This window comes from Chiloscyllium plagiosum, chromosome 7 (assembly GCF_004010195.1).
Source record: "Chiloscyllium plagiosum isolate BGI_BamShark_2017 chromosome 7, ASM401019v2, whole genome shotgun sequence".
Lineage (NCBI taxonomy): Eukaryota > Metazoa > Chordata > Chondrichthyes > Orectolobiformes > Hemiscylliidae > Chiloscyllium > Chiloscyllium plagiosum.
The window spans coordinates 9,440,029-9,453,478 of record NC_057716.1 but is presented as its reverse complement, the minus strand read 5'-3'; the positions used below and the strand labels follow the sequence as shown (position 1 = coordinate 9,453,478).

At 41.9% G+C, this 13,450-nt stretch overlaps 1 protein-coding gene across 2 annotated transcripts in view; it reads right to left on the bottom strand.

The window, feature by feature from the left end:
• tbccd1 (TBCC domain containing 1) overlaps positions 1–13,450 on the bottom strand; it is a 52,894-nt gene that overhangs the window by 19,408 nt on the left and 20,036 nt on the right. The window contains exons 1-2 of one of the 2 annotated variants that reach the window (XM_043692979.1): positions 3,159–4,085; positions 692–789 (exon numbers count right to left, since the gene is read on the bottom strand). The gene's annotated coding sequence lies outside the window, so the exon portion shown is untranslated. Of the gene's footprint in view, positions 1–691; positions 790–3,158; positions 4,086–13,450 lie in introns of those variants that run through there. The other variant, XM_043692978.1, reaches the window with a different exon arrangement.

Sequence of the window (13,450 nt, the reverse complement as noted above, 5' to 3'; positions counted from 1 at the left end):
ACGTGACATCAAATGAGGACTTACTGCCTGTAGTTTTAAATTTTCACGACCTTATCTATTATCAAATTTATTCTCAGTTTTAACCAAGAATACTCATACAAAAACACACAAAAATAGTTTACTATGAAGAATCTTCTTACATTTGTGAACATTATTTTTGATAGAAAATATAAATTTAATTAAAATAGAACTACCATCTCAATGTGATTCCAATAAATAAAATTTAATGATATTCAAAAGACTTGCTCATTGAAAACATTCACATTCTCCCAGTGAAGAAAAATTATCTTCATGAATCCAATATAAAGTAATAAGCTCTACATCGAGATAAGAATTGGAGTCAACGTACACTAAAATAATCCTCAACACCAAAAAGAGGAAAAATTAAAATCATTCACTAGTTTTCTTATTATTGTTCATTGCATCTCTGTAATGCAAAACCCCCTCAGACGTACTGAAACTGTAGTGTCCATATCGGTAATATTGGGCCTTGATATTAATAGCTAGTAGTATGACTGACAACATTAAAATTGCAATGCTTTGATTAGCCTTCATATCTCCCCGGTCTCCTACTAGAGTTTTACTCTGAGAGCTAAGCTAATAAAAAGTGCAACTTTGATATGAGGTAAATACTAACCTTTGGAAGGAGATTGTATACAGATCTTGTTTACTTAGAGTGAATAATACTAACCTGAAATTTCTAAACTGTAGTCAGGATTAATCCAATAAATTTGTTAAAGTTCTTCCACTGTGACTCCAGGTTATGTGAACATCTCTGTATTTCTGTACCTATGTATTAAAGAGATTCAGAGAAAATCTGTAAATATTACATCTGTATTCTTTCTAAGCAAAGAAAACAAAACAAAGATTAAAACTGTAAAATACAAATATCAAAAACAACTATATAAATTAGGTAATGGCTTACTTAAAAGGTTAGAGATTGTTGAAGGAGGAACAAAAACTGATAAATGGCTTCAATAGAGGGTCAAAAGAGTTAGATTAGAAATATATTCCAGGGATTATGGTAGCATCATGGTTATCTAAGTGGGCTAGCAATATTGAGGCTAGACTACTATTTCCGAAATGAAAATTTAAATCCATCCACAGCCGCTTGGGGTTTTAAATTATTTGGTATTTGTCAGCCTGGAGCCCAGTTACAAGTGGAGTTCCGCAGGGATCAGTTCTGGGTCCTCTGCTGTTTGTAATTTTTATTAATGACTTGGATGAGGGAGTTGAAGGGTGGGTCAGTAAATTTGCAGATGATACAAAGATTGGTGGAGTTGTGGATAGTGAGGAGGGCTGTTGTCGGCTGCAAAGAGACTTAGATATGATGCAGAGCTGGGCTGAGGAGTGGCAGGTGGAGTTCAACCCTGCCAAGTGTGAGGTTGTCCATTTTGGAAAGACAAATAAGAATGCGGAATACAGGGTTAACGGTAGGGTTCTTAGTGGCTTTGGAGAGGGTGCAGAGAAGATTTCCCAGGATGTTGCCTGGAATGGAGAATAGGTCGTACGAGGATAGGTTGAGAGTTCTCGGCCTTTTCTCGTTGGAACGGCGAAGGATGAGGGGTGACTTGATAGAGGTTTATAAGATGATCAGAGGAATAGATAGAGTAGACAGTCAGAAACTTTTTCCCCGGGTGCAACAGAGTGTTACTAGGGGACATAAATTTAAGGTGAAGGGTGGAAGGTATAGGGGAGATGTCAGGGGTGGGTTCTTTACCCAGAGAGTGGTAGGGGCATGGAATGCGCTGCCTATGGGAGTGGTAGAGTCAGAATCTTTGGTGACCTTTAAGCGGCAATTGGATAGGTACATGGATGGGTGCTCAAGCTAGGACAAATGTTCGGCACAACATTGTGGGCCGAAGGGCCTGTTCTTTTCTGTATTGTTCCATGTTCTATTTGCCATTCATACAATTTATCTGGCATAATACAGCCTTTGTACTTTAGTTGGAGCGGCAGCTGTCGTGAGGAAGATGCTGCTCAGGAACAGAACTGTTTGTTAGCAGGATTTTAGGTGACTGGTACAGGAGGCTGGGGTGACTTGGATGTGTTGGATGGTGGAGGAGTGGGCTGAATGACACCAATGCAATTGGATGCTAGAGTGTTGTCTAACAAACACTATGCAGCCAACGCCACCCAGAACCTCATGGCTGCGGTACTCGGACAGCACACAGGAGGATGAGGTGGCTGGAGTGCAGGGTGAGCTTCCGGGTGAACTTATTCCTGTCTACTTGGAATTTGACATTGTTGACAGAAAGCAAACCCTCCCTTGGGACACATTTTCCCATCCCAAGGAAATTCCCTTTGTGTCCTTCCAAATAAGAGTGTTTTCCTGCACAGACTGCTGCACACTTTCCAATTCCTCGTTTTTGACAACTCCCAGGATACAGTCTTGCGTTATGTTCTACCTTCCAGCAGATATACTCAGTGGATGGCTCTTTTGTAAGGAAGTCCCCTTTCCATCAAGGATCTAGGGTGGAGTCTGCTACCTGCAGCAGTCTCATGCAATTAAAACTTCAAGTAAGTTTTACAGGCTACGCTTTGTTTTTGTGACCTGCGGGAATAAACTTTTCATGTTCACTTTTTGAATGTTTGTGTTTGAGACAACTGTTTTGTTTATTTTTAAAAGGGGTCGCTTTTAAATTTCTGGTTGCACTTATGCCCCACGCTCCTGATCTATGACCACCTTGAGAGACGAAGAGGTGGTCAAATCAGAGGACCACTTTGTGAGATGGCTCCTGGGCCTGGCTAAAGATGGCCATTAACTGGTCAACGCAGCAGCCCTTGAGGTAGTGCCTACTATCTACACATTTTGAGGTCGAGGGGCTCAATGAGGCATTTAGGTACCGTTCGGTAATTGGGAGGGGGGGGGGGAGGGGAGAAGACTAGGGCAGCAACAACATTTTAATCTAACTCTTGACGACTTTCCACTTTACTTTTTAAATATATTCCAGAGGCTACCTTGTTATGAATCAACGAGTATTTAAGGAAGGAGGGGGGAAGAGAGCGAATTAATTCGTTTCAACTCTGCAAATTTAGAGGGAAAAAGGCATGAAGGCGCCTATAAACACATGCAGTTCAGAAGCAAGAGGGAAAGTTGAGCAGCAGCAGCAGCAACAGGGAGGGGGTGAGCAAATACAAAACAGCAGTTAGGACACCGTCTTTCCTTGCAGCAGCGAAGCAGTTTTCTTCCTATCCGTAGAGCCCGCCTGGATCAGAGAAGCGAAGGCTATCCGGCCCCTCAGTCACTGCAATCCCTCCAGAAATCAGACCATCAACACGGTGCTCCTTTAGTAGGGCCCGCTGGCCGGGCCAGACAGCGCCTCTCTCCCTGCAGTCTCTCCGCCGCCGCCGCCGCCGCTCACGGTGTGCAGCTGCGCAACTCCCAACTCGAGATTGCGGCGGAAAGGCGGGCCTCAGCCCATCAGGGCCAGGCGTGGCGGCGGCAGCAGCAGCATCCTCAATCCTCACTGCCGCTCGCAACCTGTTGCATGTCAACGCGGTTGCAAACGGATAGACTGTCCATCGATATTATCTCACACACATTTGCACATTTACAAAAGTACAACAGCACATAACGTGGTGCAATTCTCTCAACACCTGGCCATTTCGCTATTCGGGGCTATTTGAAAAAAAGACATACAGTTCTTTTTCGAACCCTGGGCTTTGGCTTCAACTCAACCAACGTTTCAGTCGCCTTACTCGAGCTTCTCTCGGTCGCATTCTTGCAGTTGGTCGGCCCCGATCTTAGTGAATGGCCTTCTCTTGCTGGACGTCGGCAGGACTTTGCATTTTCAGTGTTTACACATTATCTAGGTACTTGCAATAAACACAGAAAATGCTAGGGGAAGAGGTTTAGGTGCTTCTTCGGAGAGACGAGAGACCGTGAACGTGGCTGGTATGGGACTATTCGTCAGAACTGGGAAAAGTTGTTCTACCTTATCATAGGTCTTCCGAGTTCAAACCCTGTTCCAAAAAACCTGAACCCTTAATTCTGTTTTATCACAAATGCTGTTGTTACGACACGGGATAAACTTTCCTGCTTAATTTAAAACCAGTAACATAGAAAAGATTTATCCCGTGCAGTAATCTGAAAAATTCGAGTGGCCAAAAACTAGTTAAAGTAAAAATTCACGACTTTATTTCTTAAAGTATAACAGAGAATGATTAACTAACAACTATGTACAAGTCCTTACTCCAACCTATCTTTTACCTCCCCTTCTACAATACTAATCAGATAACACTCCCAATTAAGATTTACAAAACAACACTTCTTACCTCAAAACCAGGCAGCTTTTGGTTCTATTTAGATCTTCCCGTGTCTTAGGGATTCTGCTTCACAAGTTACTGATTGAAAACAGTTCTTTTAAAAGAGTGATTTTTCAGGCTGTCTTTTACCCGCTATGGCTTGGCAGTTCTCCTTCCAACTGTTCAATTTTTCCCCGGTCTCATCCGATTGTGACATTGACTTTTAAGATTGTCAATATACTCAATTCAAACTTGATTGGAAATTGGTATTTTTTGGGGAATAATTTAAACCGATTGGCCTAATTCAAATTTTTTTTGTCATTTCCAGGCAACTCTGGTAGCTGGAGCACATGTTACATTGTCTTATTGAGAACACCCGGTGCGGTCACTGCTAGCTTTTAACTCTCTTAAAAGGTATAATAGTTCACCCACATCTTCATAATATCTCCCCCCTTAAGAAAAAAATGAACCATCATAATGAAAAGATGGCTTCACTTTTTTCTCTACTTTTTAAACACATTATCCTAACATACAGATAACTTTTAATATAAGTTCACCTTAATTTCTTTCCATATACTTTTATATATATATATAAATGAAGAAAAATCTCATCTAAACTCTATCAGTTAAATCCGCGATAACCCATCTGCAATTATATTCTTCCGACCTACAAAATGTATGATGATTAAACTAAAAGTCTGTAACATAATTAAATAGTCTCATATTTTTGTATTTAAAGCTTTCTAAGAGTGTAAGCGGATTGTGATCTATGTACAACCGTCTGCGACACATTGTTCGTGACATACACATTAAAATGTTGTAAGGCTAGTACCAAACTCAATAGTTCCTTTTCGAATGTGGAGTATTTCTTCTGGTGGATGTTGATCGTCTTTGAAAAGCAACTAACTGGCAGTTCAATCCCATCCTTATCTTCCTATAGGAGTACAGCTATGTCACTAGCATTGATGGCGACTTTAGAATGTTTTGAAAGGTTTGGTGTAGCTAAAACTGGTTTGGTGGTTAATATTGATTTCAAATCATCGAATCCTCCTGGCATGGTTCTGTCCACCAAAACTTTGTGTTCTTCTTCAGCAAATCGGTTAATGGTGCCACTACACTGCTGAAGTTTGGAACAAACTTCCGATAGAATCCGCTGAGTCCTAAGAATTGAAGCATCTCTTTCTTCGCGGTTGGTCGTGGAAATTTCTCGATGGCCTTCGTCTTTGAGTTCCATGGGGTCAACCTTCCATGACCGATGTTATGTCCCAAAAACGTCACCTCTACTTTCGCGAATTCCGTCTTATTTATCACCAGTTTTGCTTCTCGTAGTTGTGCTTTGCCAACTTTACCATGTGATCTTTCCAGGACTTACTAAAGATCACTACATTGTCCAAATAGACTGCACAGTTTGTTAACCCAACCAGAACTCTCTTCATGAGTCTTTGGAATGTGGCGGGTGCGTCCTTCATTCCAAAGGGATTCACTTTAAACTGATATAGCCCATTTCTGGGGTTACAAATGCAGAAACTTCTTTTGCCAACTCTGATAATGTGTGGTTACTGGCAGGTACCTTTAAGTCCAACTTGGTGATGTAACTGGCTTGTCCGACTTTCTCGATACAGTCCTCTAATCTAGGAATTGGATATGAGTCAGATTTTGTAACAGCGTTGACCTTACAATAGTCCACCAAGAATCGTTGAGTCCTGTCCAGTTTGGAACTAAGATGATCAGTGAAAACCACTCGCTCTGGCTTGGTTCAATGATGTCCTCATCGAGCATGGCCTCCACCTCGATCTGGACCTGTCTGGCTTTGAAAGGATTAAGCCAATAGAGGACTGTTTTATCGGAACAGTATTTCCTACATCTACTTCATGTACAGCAGCATTAGTCCTCCCCATCTAATTCTAACATATGTCCTTATACGGCAGTAACAAATCTTTCAACTGCATTCTATTCTCCTGAGACAATGGCTTACTAACCTATCCTACTCCTCAAGGACTTCTTCATTTTTTAAATCTATTTTCAGGCAGCTCAAAATCCACATTATCTGGATTTGATTCCGCACTCTGCAGGACAGTGACAGACATCTGTTCCTCCCGTTCTTTCTTTCAAGTATAATATGGTTTCAACATGTTCACATGACATACTCAATACCTTTCTTTTCTATCTGGCATCTTGACTAAATAGTTCCCCTGACTCAACTTTATCTCAATTAGATAGGGACAACTATAAGGGTTCTCTAATCACTGGTAACAGTACTAACATGTTATCCCCTCAGGAAAATGTCCCGGTCTCAGAGTTTTTATCTGCCACCTGCTTTTTTTCTAAACTGTGCCCTCTTTAGATGCTGTTTAGCTAACTCACCTACTCGGTTAAATCTCTCATTGAGTCATAGAGATGTACAGCATGGAAACAGACCCTTTGGCCCAACTCGTCCATGCTGACCAGATATCCCAACCCAATCTAGTCCCACCTGCCAGTACCCGGCCCATATCCCTCCAAACCCTTCCTATTCATAAACCCATCCAGATGCCTTTTAAATGTTGCAATCGTACTAGCCTCCACCACTTCCTCTGGCAATTCATTCCACACACATACCACCCTATGCCTGAAAAAGGTGCCTTTAGGTCTCTTTTATATCTTTCCCCTCTCACATTAAACCTATGCCCTCTTGTTCTGGACTCCACCACCCCAAGGAAGAGACCTTGTCTATTTACCCTATCCATGCCCCTCTTGATTTTATAAACCTCTATAAGGTCACCCCTCAGCATCCGAAGCTCCAAGGAAAACAGCCTAGCCTATTCAACCTCTCCCTACAGCTCAAATCCTCCAACCCTGGCAACATCCTTGTAAGTCTTTTCTGAACCCTTTCAAGTTTCACAACATCCTTCCGATAGGAAGGAGACCAGAATTGCATGCAATATTTCAAAAGTGGCCTAACCAATGTACTGTACAGCCGCAACATGACATCCCAACTCCTGTACTCAATACTCTGATCAATAACAGAAGCATACCAAATGCCTTCTTCACTATCCTATTTACCTGCGATTCTACTTTCAAGGAGCTACGAAGCTGCACTCCAAGGTCTCTTTGTTCAGCAACACTTCCTAGGACCTTACCATTACGTGTATAAGTCCTGGTAAAATTTGCTTTCCTAATGCAGCACCTCACATTTATCTAAATGGTATGTGTGTGGAATGAGCTGCCAGAAGAAGTAGTGGAGGCTAGTACAATTACAACATTTAAAAGGAATCTGGATGGGTTTGGAGGGATGTGGCAGGTGGGACTAGATTGGATTGGGATATCTGGTCAGCATGGACGAGTTGGACCAAAGGGTCTGTTTCCATGCTGTTGTACATCTCTATGACTCAATGAGAGATTTAACCAAGTAGGTGAGTTAGCTAAACAGCACCTAAAGAGGGCACAGTGTAGAAAAAAGCAGGTGGTAGATAAAAACTCTGAGACTGGGACATTTTCCTGAGGGGATAACATGTTAGTACTGTTACCAGTGATTAGAGAACCCTTCAAAGCCAGGTATAGTGGTCTCTATCTAATTGAGATAAAGTTGAGTCAGGGGAACTATTTAGTCAAGATACCAGATAGAAAAGAAAGATATTGAGTATGTCATGTGAACATTTTGAAACCATGTTATACTTGAGAGAAAGAAATGGAGAAACAGGTGTTTGTTACTGCCCTGCAGAGTGCGGAATCAAATCCAGATAATGTGGATTTTGAGCTGCCTGAAATAGATTAAAAATTAAATAGATTAATATATTAATAAATTAAACTCCATCTGCCAGTTCTCAGCTCATTGGCCCATCTGATCAAGATCCCATTGTAATCTGAGGAAACCTTCTTCGCAGTCCTCTACACCTCCAATAATAACTATATCTCTTATGCTCACATCCAAATGACTTATATAAATGATGAAAAGTAGTGGATCCAGCACCGATCCTTGTGGCACTCCACCAGTCACAAGCCTCCAGTCTGAAAAACAATCCTCCACCACACCACCACCCTCTGTCTTCTACCTTTGAACCAGTTCTGTATCCAAATGGCTAGTTCTCCCTGTATTCCGTGAGCTCTAATCTTGTTAACCAGTCTCCCATGGGGAACCTTGTCAAATGCCTTACTGAAGTCCATATCAATCATGTCTACCGCTCTGCCCTCTTCAATATTCTTTGTTACTTCTTCAAAAAACTCAATCAAGTTTGTGAGACATAATTTTCCACTCACAAAGCCATGTTGACTATCCCGAATCAGTCCTTGCCTTTCCAAATACATGTACATCATGTCCCTCAGGATTCCCTCCAACAACTTGCCCATCACTGACGTCAGGCTCACTGGTCTATAGTTCCCTGGCTTGTCCTTACCACCCGTCTTAAACAGTGGCACCACGTTAGCCAACGTCCAGCCTTCCGGCACCTCAGCTGTGACTATTGATGACTACCTGTGACAAATATCTCAGCAAGGGGCCCAGCAATCACTTCCCTAGCTTCTCACAGAGTTCTAGGGTACACCTGATCAGGTCCTGGGGATTTATCCACTTTTACGTGTTTCAAGACATCCAGCAATTCCTGCTCTGTAATATAGACGTTTTTTTAAAAATGTCACCATCTTGTTCCCTACATTCTGTATCTTCCATGTCCTCTTCCACAGTAAACACTGATGCAAAATACTTGTTTAGTATCTCCCACATCTCTCCGGCTCCACAAAAAGGCGGCTTTGCTGATCTTTGAGGGCCCTATTCTCTCCCTAGTTACCCTTTTGTCCTTAATGTATATATAAAACCCTTTAGATTCTCTTTAACTCTATTTGCCAAAGCTATCTCATGTTCCCTTTTTGCCCTCCTGATTTCACTCTTGAGTATACTCCAACTGCCTTTATACTCTTCTAAGGATTCATTTGATCTCTCTCTTGTCTATACTTGTCATATGCTTCCTTTTTTTTCTTAACCAAACCCTCAATTTCTTTAGTCATCCAGCATTCCCTACACCTACCAGCCTTTCTTTTCAACCCAACAGGAATATACTGTCTCTGGACTCTCGTTATCTCATTTCTGAAGGCTTCCCATTTTCCAGCCGTCCGTTTACCTGCGAACATCTGCCCCCAATCAGTTTTTGAAAGTTCTTGCCTAATACTGTCAAAATTAGCCTTCCTCCAATTTAGAACTTCAATTTTTGATCTGGTCTATCCTTTTCCATCACTGTTTTAAAACTAATAGAATTATGGTCACTGGCCTCAAAGTGCTCCCCCACTGACATCTCAGCCACCTGCCCTGCCTTACTTCCCAAGAATAGGTCAAGCTTTGCACCTTCTCTAGTAGGTACATCCACATATTGAATCAGAAAATTTTCTTGTACATGCTTAACAAATTCCTCTCCATCTAAACCCTTAACACTATGGCAGTCTCGATCTATGTTTGGAAAGTTAAAATCTCCGACCATAACCATCGTATTATTCTTACAGACAACTGAGATCTCCTTACAAATTTGTTTCTCAATTTCCTTCTGAGCATTAGAGGTCTGACTATAATACGATCCCAATAAGGTGATCATCCCTTTCTTATTTCTCAGTTCCACCCAAATAACTTCCCTGAATGTATTTCCAGAAATATCTTCCATCAGTACAGCTGTAATGCTATCCCTTATCAAAAACACCACTCCCCCTCCTCACTTGCTTCCTCTTCTGTCCTTCCTGTAGCATTTGTATCCTGGAACATTAAGCTGCCAGTCCTGTCCATCCCTGAGCCACGTTTCTGTAATTGCTACGATATCCCAGTCCTATGTTTCAAACCCTGCCCCGAGTTCATCTGCCTTCCCTGTTAGGTGTTTTACATTGAAATAAATGCAGTTTATCAGTCCTGCCTTGTTCTCTGCTTTATCCCTGCCTGCCCTGACTGATTCGCTTCTTTTCTTAACTGTACCAGTCTCAGATTGATCTCTTTCCTCCCTGAGTCCTACCCCACACCTTAATAGTTTAAATCCTCCTGAACAACTTTAGCAAATCTCCCTGTCAGTATATCAGTCCCCTTCCAATTCAGTTGCAATCCATCCTTCTTGTACAGGTCACTTCTACCCAGGAGTTTCCAATTATCCAAAATGTGAATCCTTCCCCCATTCACCATCTCATCAGTCATGCATTCATCTGCTCTATCCTCCTATTCCTACCCTCACTAGCTCACAGCACCTGGATTAATCCATATATTACTAGCCTCGAGGACCTCCTTTTTAAACTCCTGCCTAATTCTCTATATTCTCCCTTCAGAATCTCATCGTTTTCCTATGTCATTGGTTCCAATGTGTACTATGACCTCCTGCTGTTCCCTCTTCCCCTTGAGAACATTCTGCACCCTCTCTGAGACATCCTTGATCCTGGCACCAGGGAGGCAACACACCATTCTGAATTTTTGCTGCTGGCCAAAGAAACGTCTGTCTGTGCCTCTGACTAGAAAGTCCCCTAACACAATTGATCTCTGGGGACTCAACATACTCATCATTGCATTAGAGCCAGTTTCAATACCAGAAACTTGGCTGTTTGTGCTACGGTCCCCTTTTCCAAAACAGCATGCTTGTTTGAAGTGGGGATAGCCACAGAAGATTCTTGCACTACCTGCCTACCTCTCTTACCTTTCCTGGAGTTAACTGATCCATGTGGCTGTATCTGCAACTTTTTTCCCTTACTTTAGCTGCCAGCCATCATATCCCCTTGCTCTTGTCAATTCCCCTTTGCTTCTAACTGTCTCTCCTAGCAATCCATTTGATCTGATAGTATTCGCAACCATCGGGATTTATTGCAGATAAAATCCCCAGTAACATGTAAACTCTCCCTGAGCTCCCACGTCCGACAAGAAGAGATATCATTCTACTAAAGGCCATTTTTGCATCTTCCAATCTACAGACCCAGAAAGTAGCACTGTCTTATTCTCTACATAACACTGCTCCAGGCTAACTTAATACTTTTGGGTTATATTTTTAAGTTTAATCAAGAGACATATATCAATAAAACATATAATCAAGAAAGAACCCACTCTACTCATTACTGCAGACTTACTGTAAGGCCACACTTAAAAAAATAATTTATCTGTTTCTATGGTGTGACTTCCCCCAAACAGGTTCCTCCAAGATTAATTGTGAATTTCACTGTTTGTTCATTTTCCCAGATGCACTCCAATATTCAGCACTACGTGAATTCAAACAGCAAAGGCAGAAACTGAGCATGTTCACTGCTATGTCAGTTAGCATTGCGGGTTTCTTTTTTTCTCTTACTCTCTCCTGCACTGACCTCACCATGTGCTGCCTTTGTCTGATCTTCTCCCTTTTAAAAGTACTGTTGTTTTGAATTTTTTTCTCCAAAGTTCCAAACAATAATTGATTTCCTCGAATTCCAGGAGCAGCATCTCCAACACGTAAAATAACTCAAAAAAAGGAGCAGCCTATTACAGCCAGAAATTTTTCCCATACTTCCATCTTGGATTACCTCTCCTTCACCTCCAATACGTAATCTAAGTGTGAGATCTCTGACTTTGGTCCTCTCAATTTTTCTTTAATTAATTTCAAAGGGCCTCTCACTTCATGACCGAATATTAACTCAACAGGAGTAAACTGAGTAGATTTGTTTGGGCATCTCTAATGGCAAATCAAATAGGATGCCTTTATCCCAATCATTTGGGTAATCCCGACAGTATGCTCTGAACATGGTCTCCAAGATCTGATGTCACCTTTCTAAAGCTCCCTGGGATTCAAGATGATACACACTGGATTTAAAGTGCTGTATACCTAAGATATCCATAACTTCCTTAAACAGCCTAGCAGTAAAATTTGACCCCTGGTCCGACTGAATCTCTCTGGGTGGCCCATACATGCAAAGAAAGCTACTAATCCTCTACTACCCTTTTTGCATTGATACTCCATAATGGAATTGCCTCCAGATATCTGGTAGACACATCCATTACGAGTAACAAGTACTGGTTCCCATTTTTAATTCACAGGAGGGGACCTACATAATCAATTATAATCCATGTGAAAAGTTCTTCAAATGTGGGAATTGGCAACAAAGGTGCTGGTTTTATTACCATCTGTGGCTTACTTACCATTTGGCATGTATGACATTTACGGCAAAGGTTAACCACATCTTGTGCATTCCAGGCCATTAAAAATGTTTTTGTACCTTAGCCTGAGTCTTTCGTAGCCCTAGGTGACCTTCCACAGGTAATTTGTGTGGTACCCGTAACACCTCCTGTCTGTACCGGCAACACAATCTGGTGCACTTCGGCCTGTTTTTCCTCTGCAGTAACTTGCTGTGGTCTCCATTTCTGCCTTATGATTCTATCTTTCAGGTAATAACCTGAATCATCTCTGCCTCCTTTTCAGAGTACGCATCCACATATATATATCTTCTATTGTCGTGTCTTGCTATTGCAAGCCTCTTAGCCTTTCAGGGCTAAACATTTCTGTCTGACCCTCTGCCTGTTGAGATTTTTCTTGCACCATTACGTCAAACAGGGTATCCACTAACTGAACCTCGACTCCTTCGTCTTTCTCTACTTTTCGCTTTGTGCTGTGACTTATGATAGTGGGATCTGCTTACCAAGCAGTCTCGGAAGATAACAGGATATTTCTGTTTTAACTCCTCAGTTTCTTAGTCTTCCTTGGGCTTCTCCACAACAAGGGGTGTCACTCCCACCTTGGATCCTGCCAAGTCATTTCCAAGAACAAACTGAATACCTGGAACTGACATTGTGTATCACTCCCATTGTAACTTCCCCAGTCTTAAGTTGGCACTCCAACCTGATCTTACAGAAGGGAAGGCTAAATTTCTGTCCATCTATCCCACAAATTACCACACTCTCGGGTAACAGATCAGAAAGAGTGCATATTCGCTCATCCCTTACTATCAGGGACTGGTTAGATCTGTATCTCTCAAAATTATAACTTCTTGTCCTTCTCCCACTTTTCTTTCTGAGTAAACTTTACCCACAGAGGCGAATTCTTTGTAGAGATCAGGTACTAACTTCATACCCAGCCCCTGCCGAGGCTGTGCACTCTCCTACAGGTCTTCGGCTCTTCTTGGGGTCTCTTTTACTACCTTCATTAATGCCACTGGCTTTGCTCCTTTCCCACAGTGCCTTTCTTTAATGACTAGCACTGTGACTTTATGTTTCCCACTTTACCACAGTGGAAACACCTGAGGCCTTTCACCT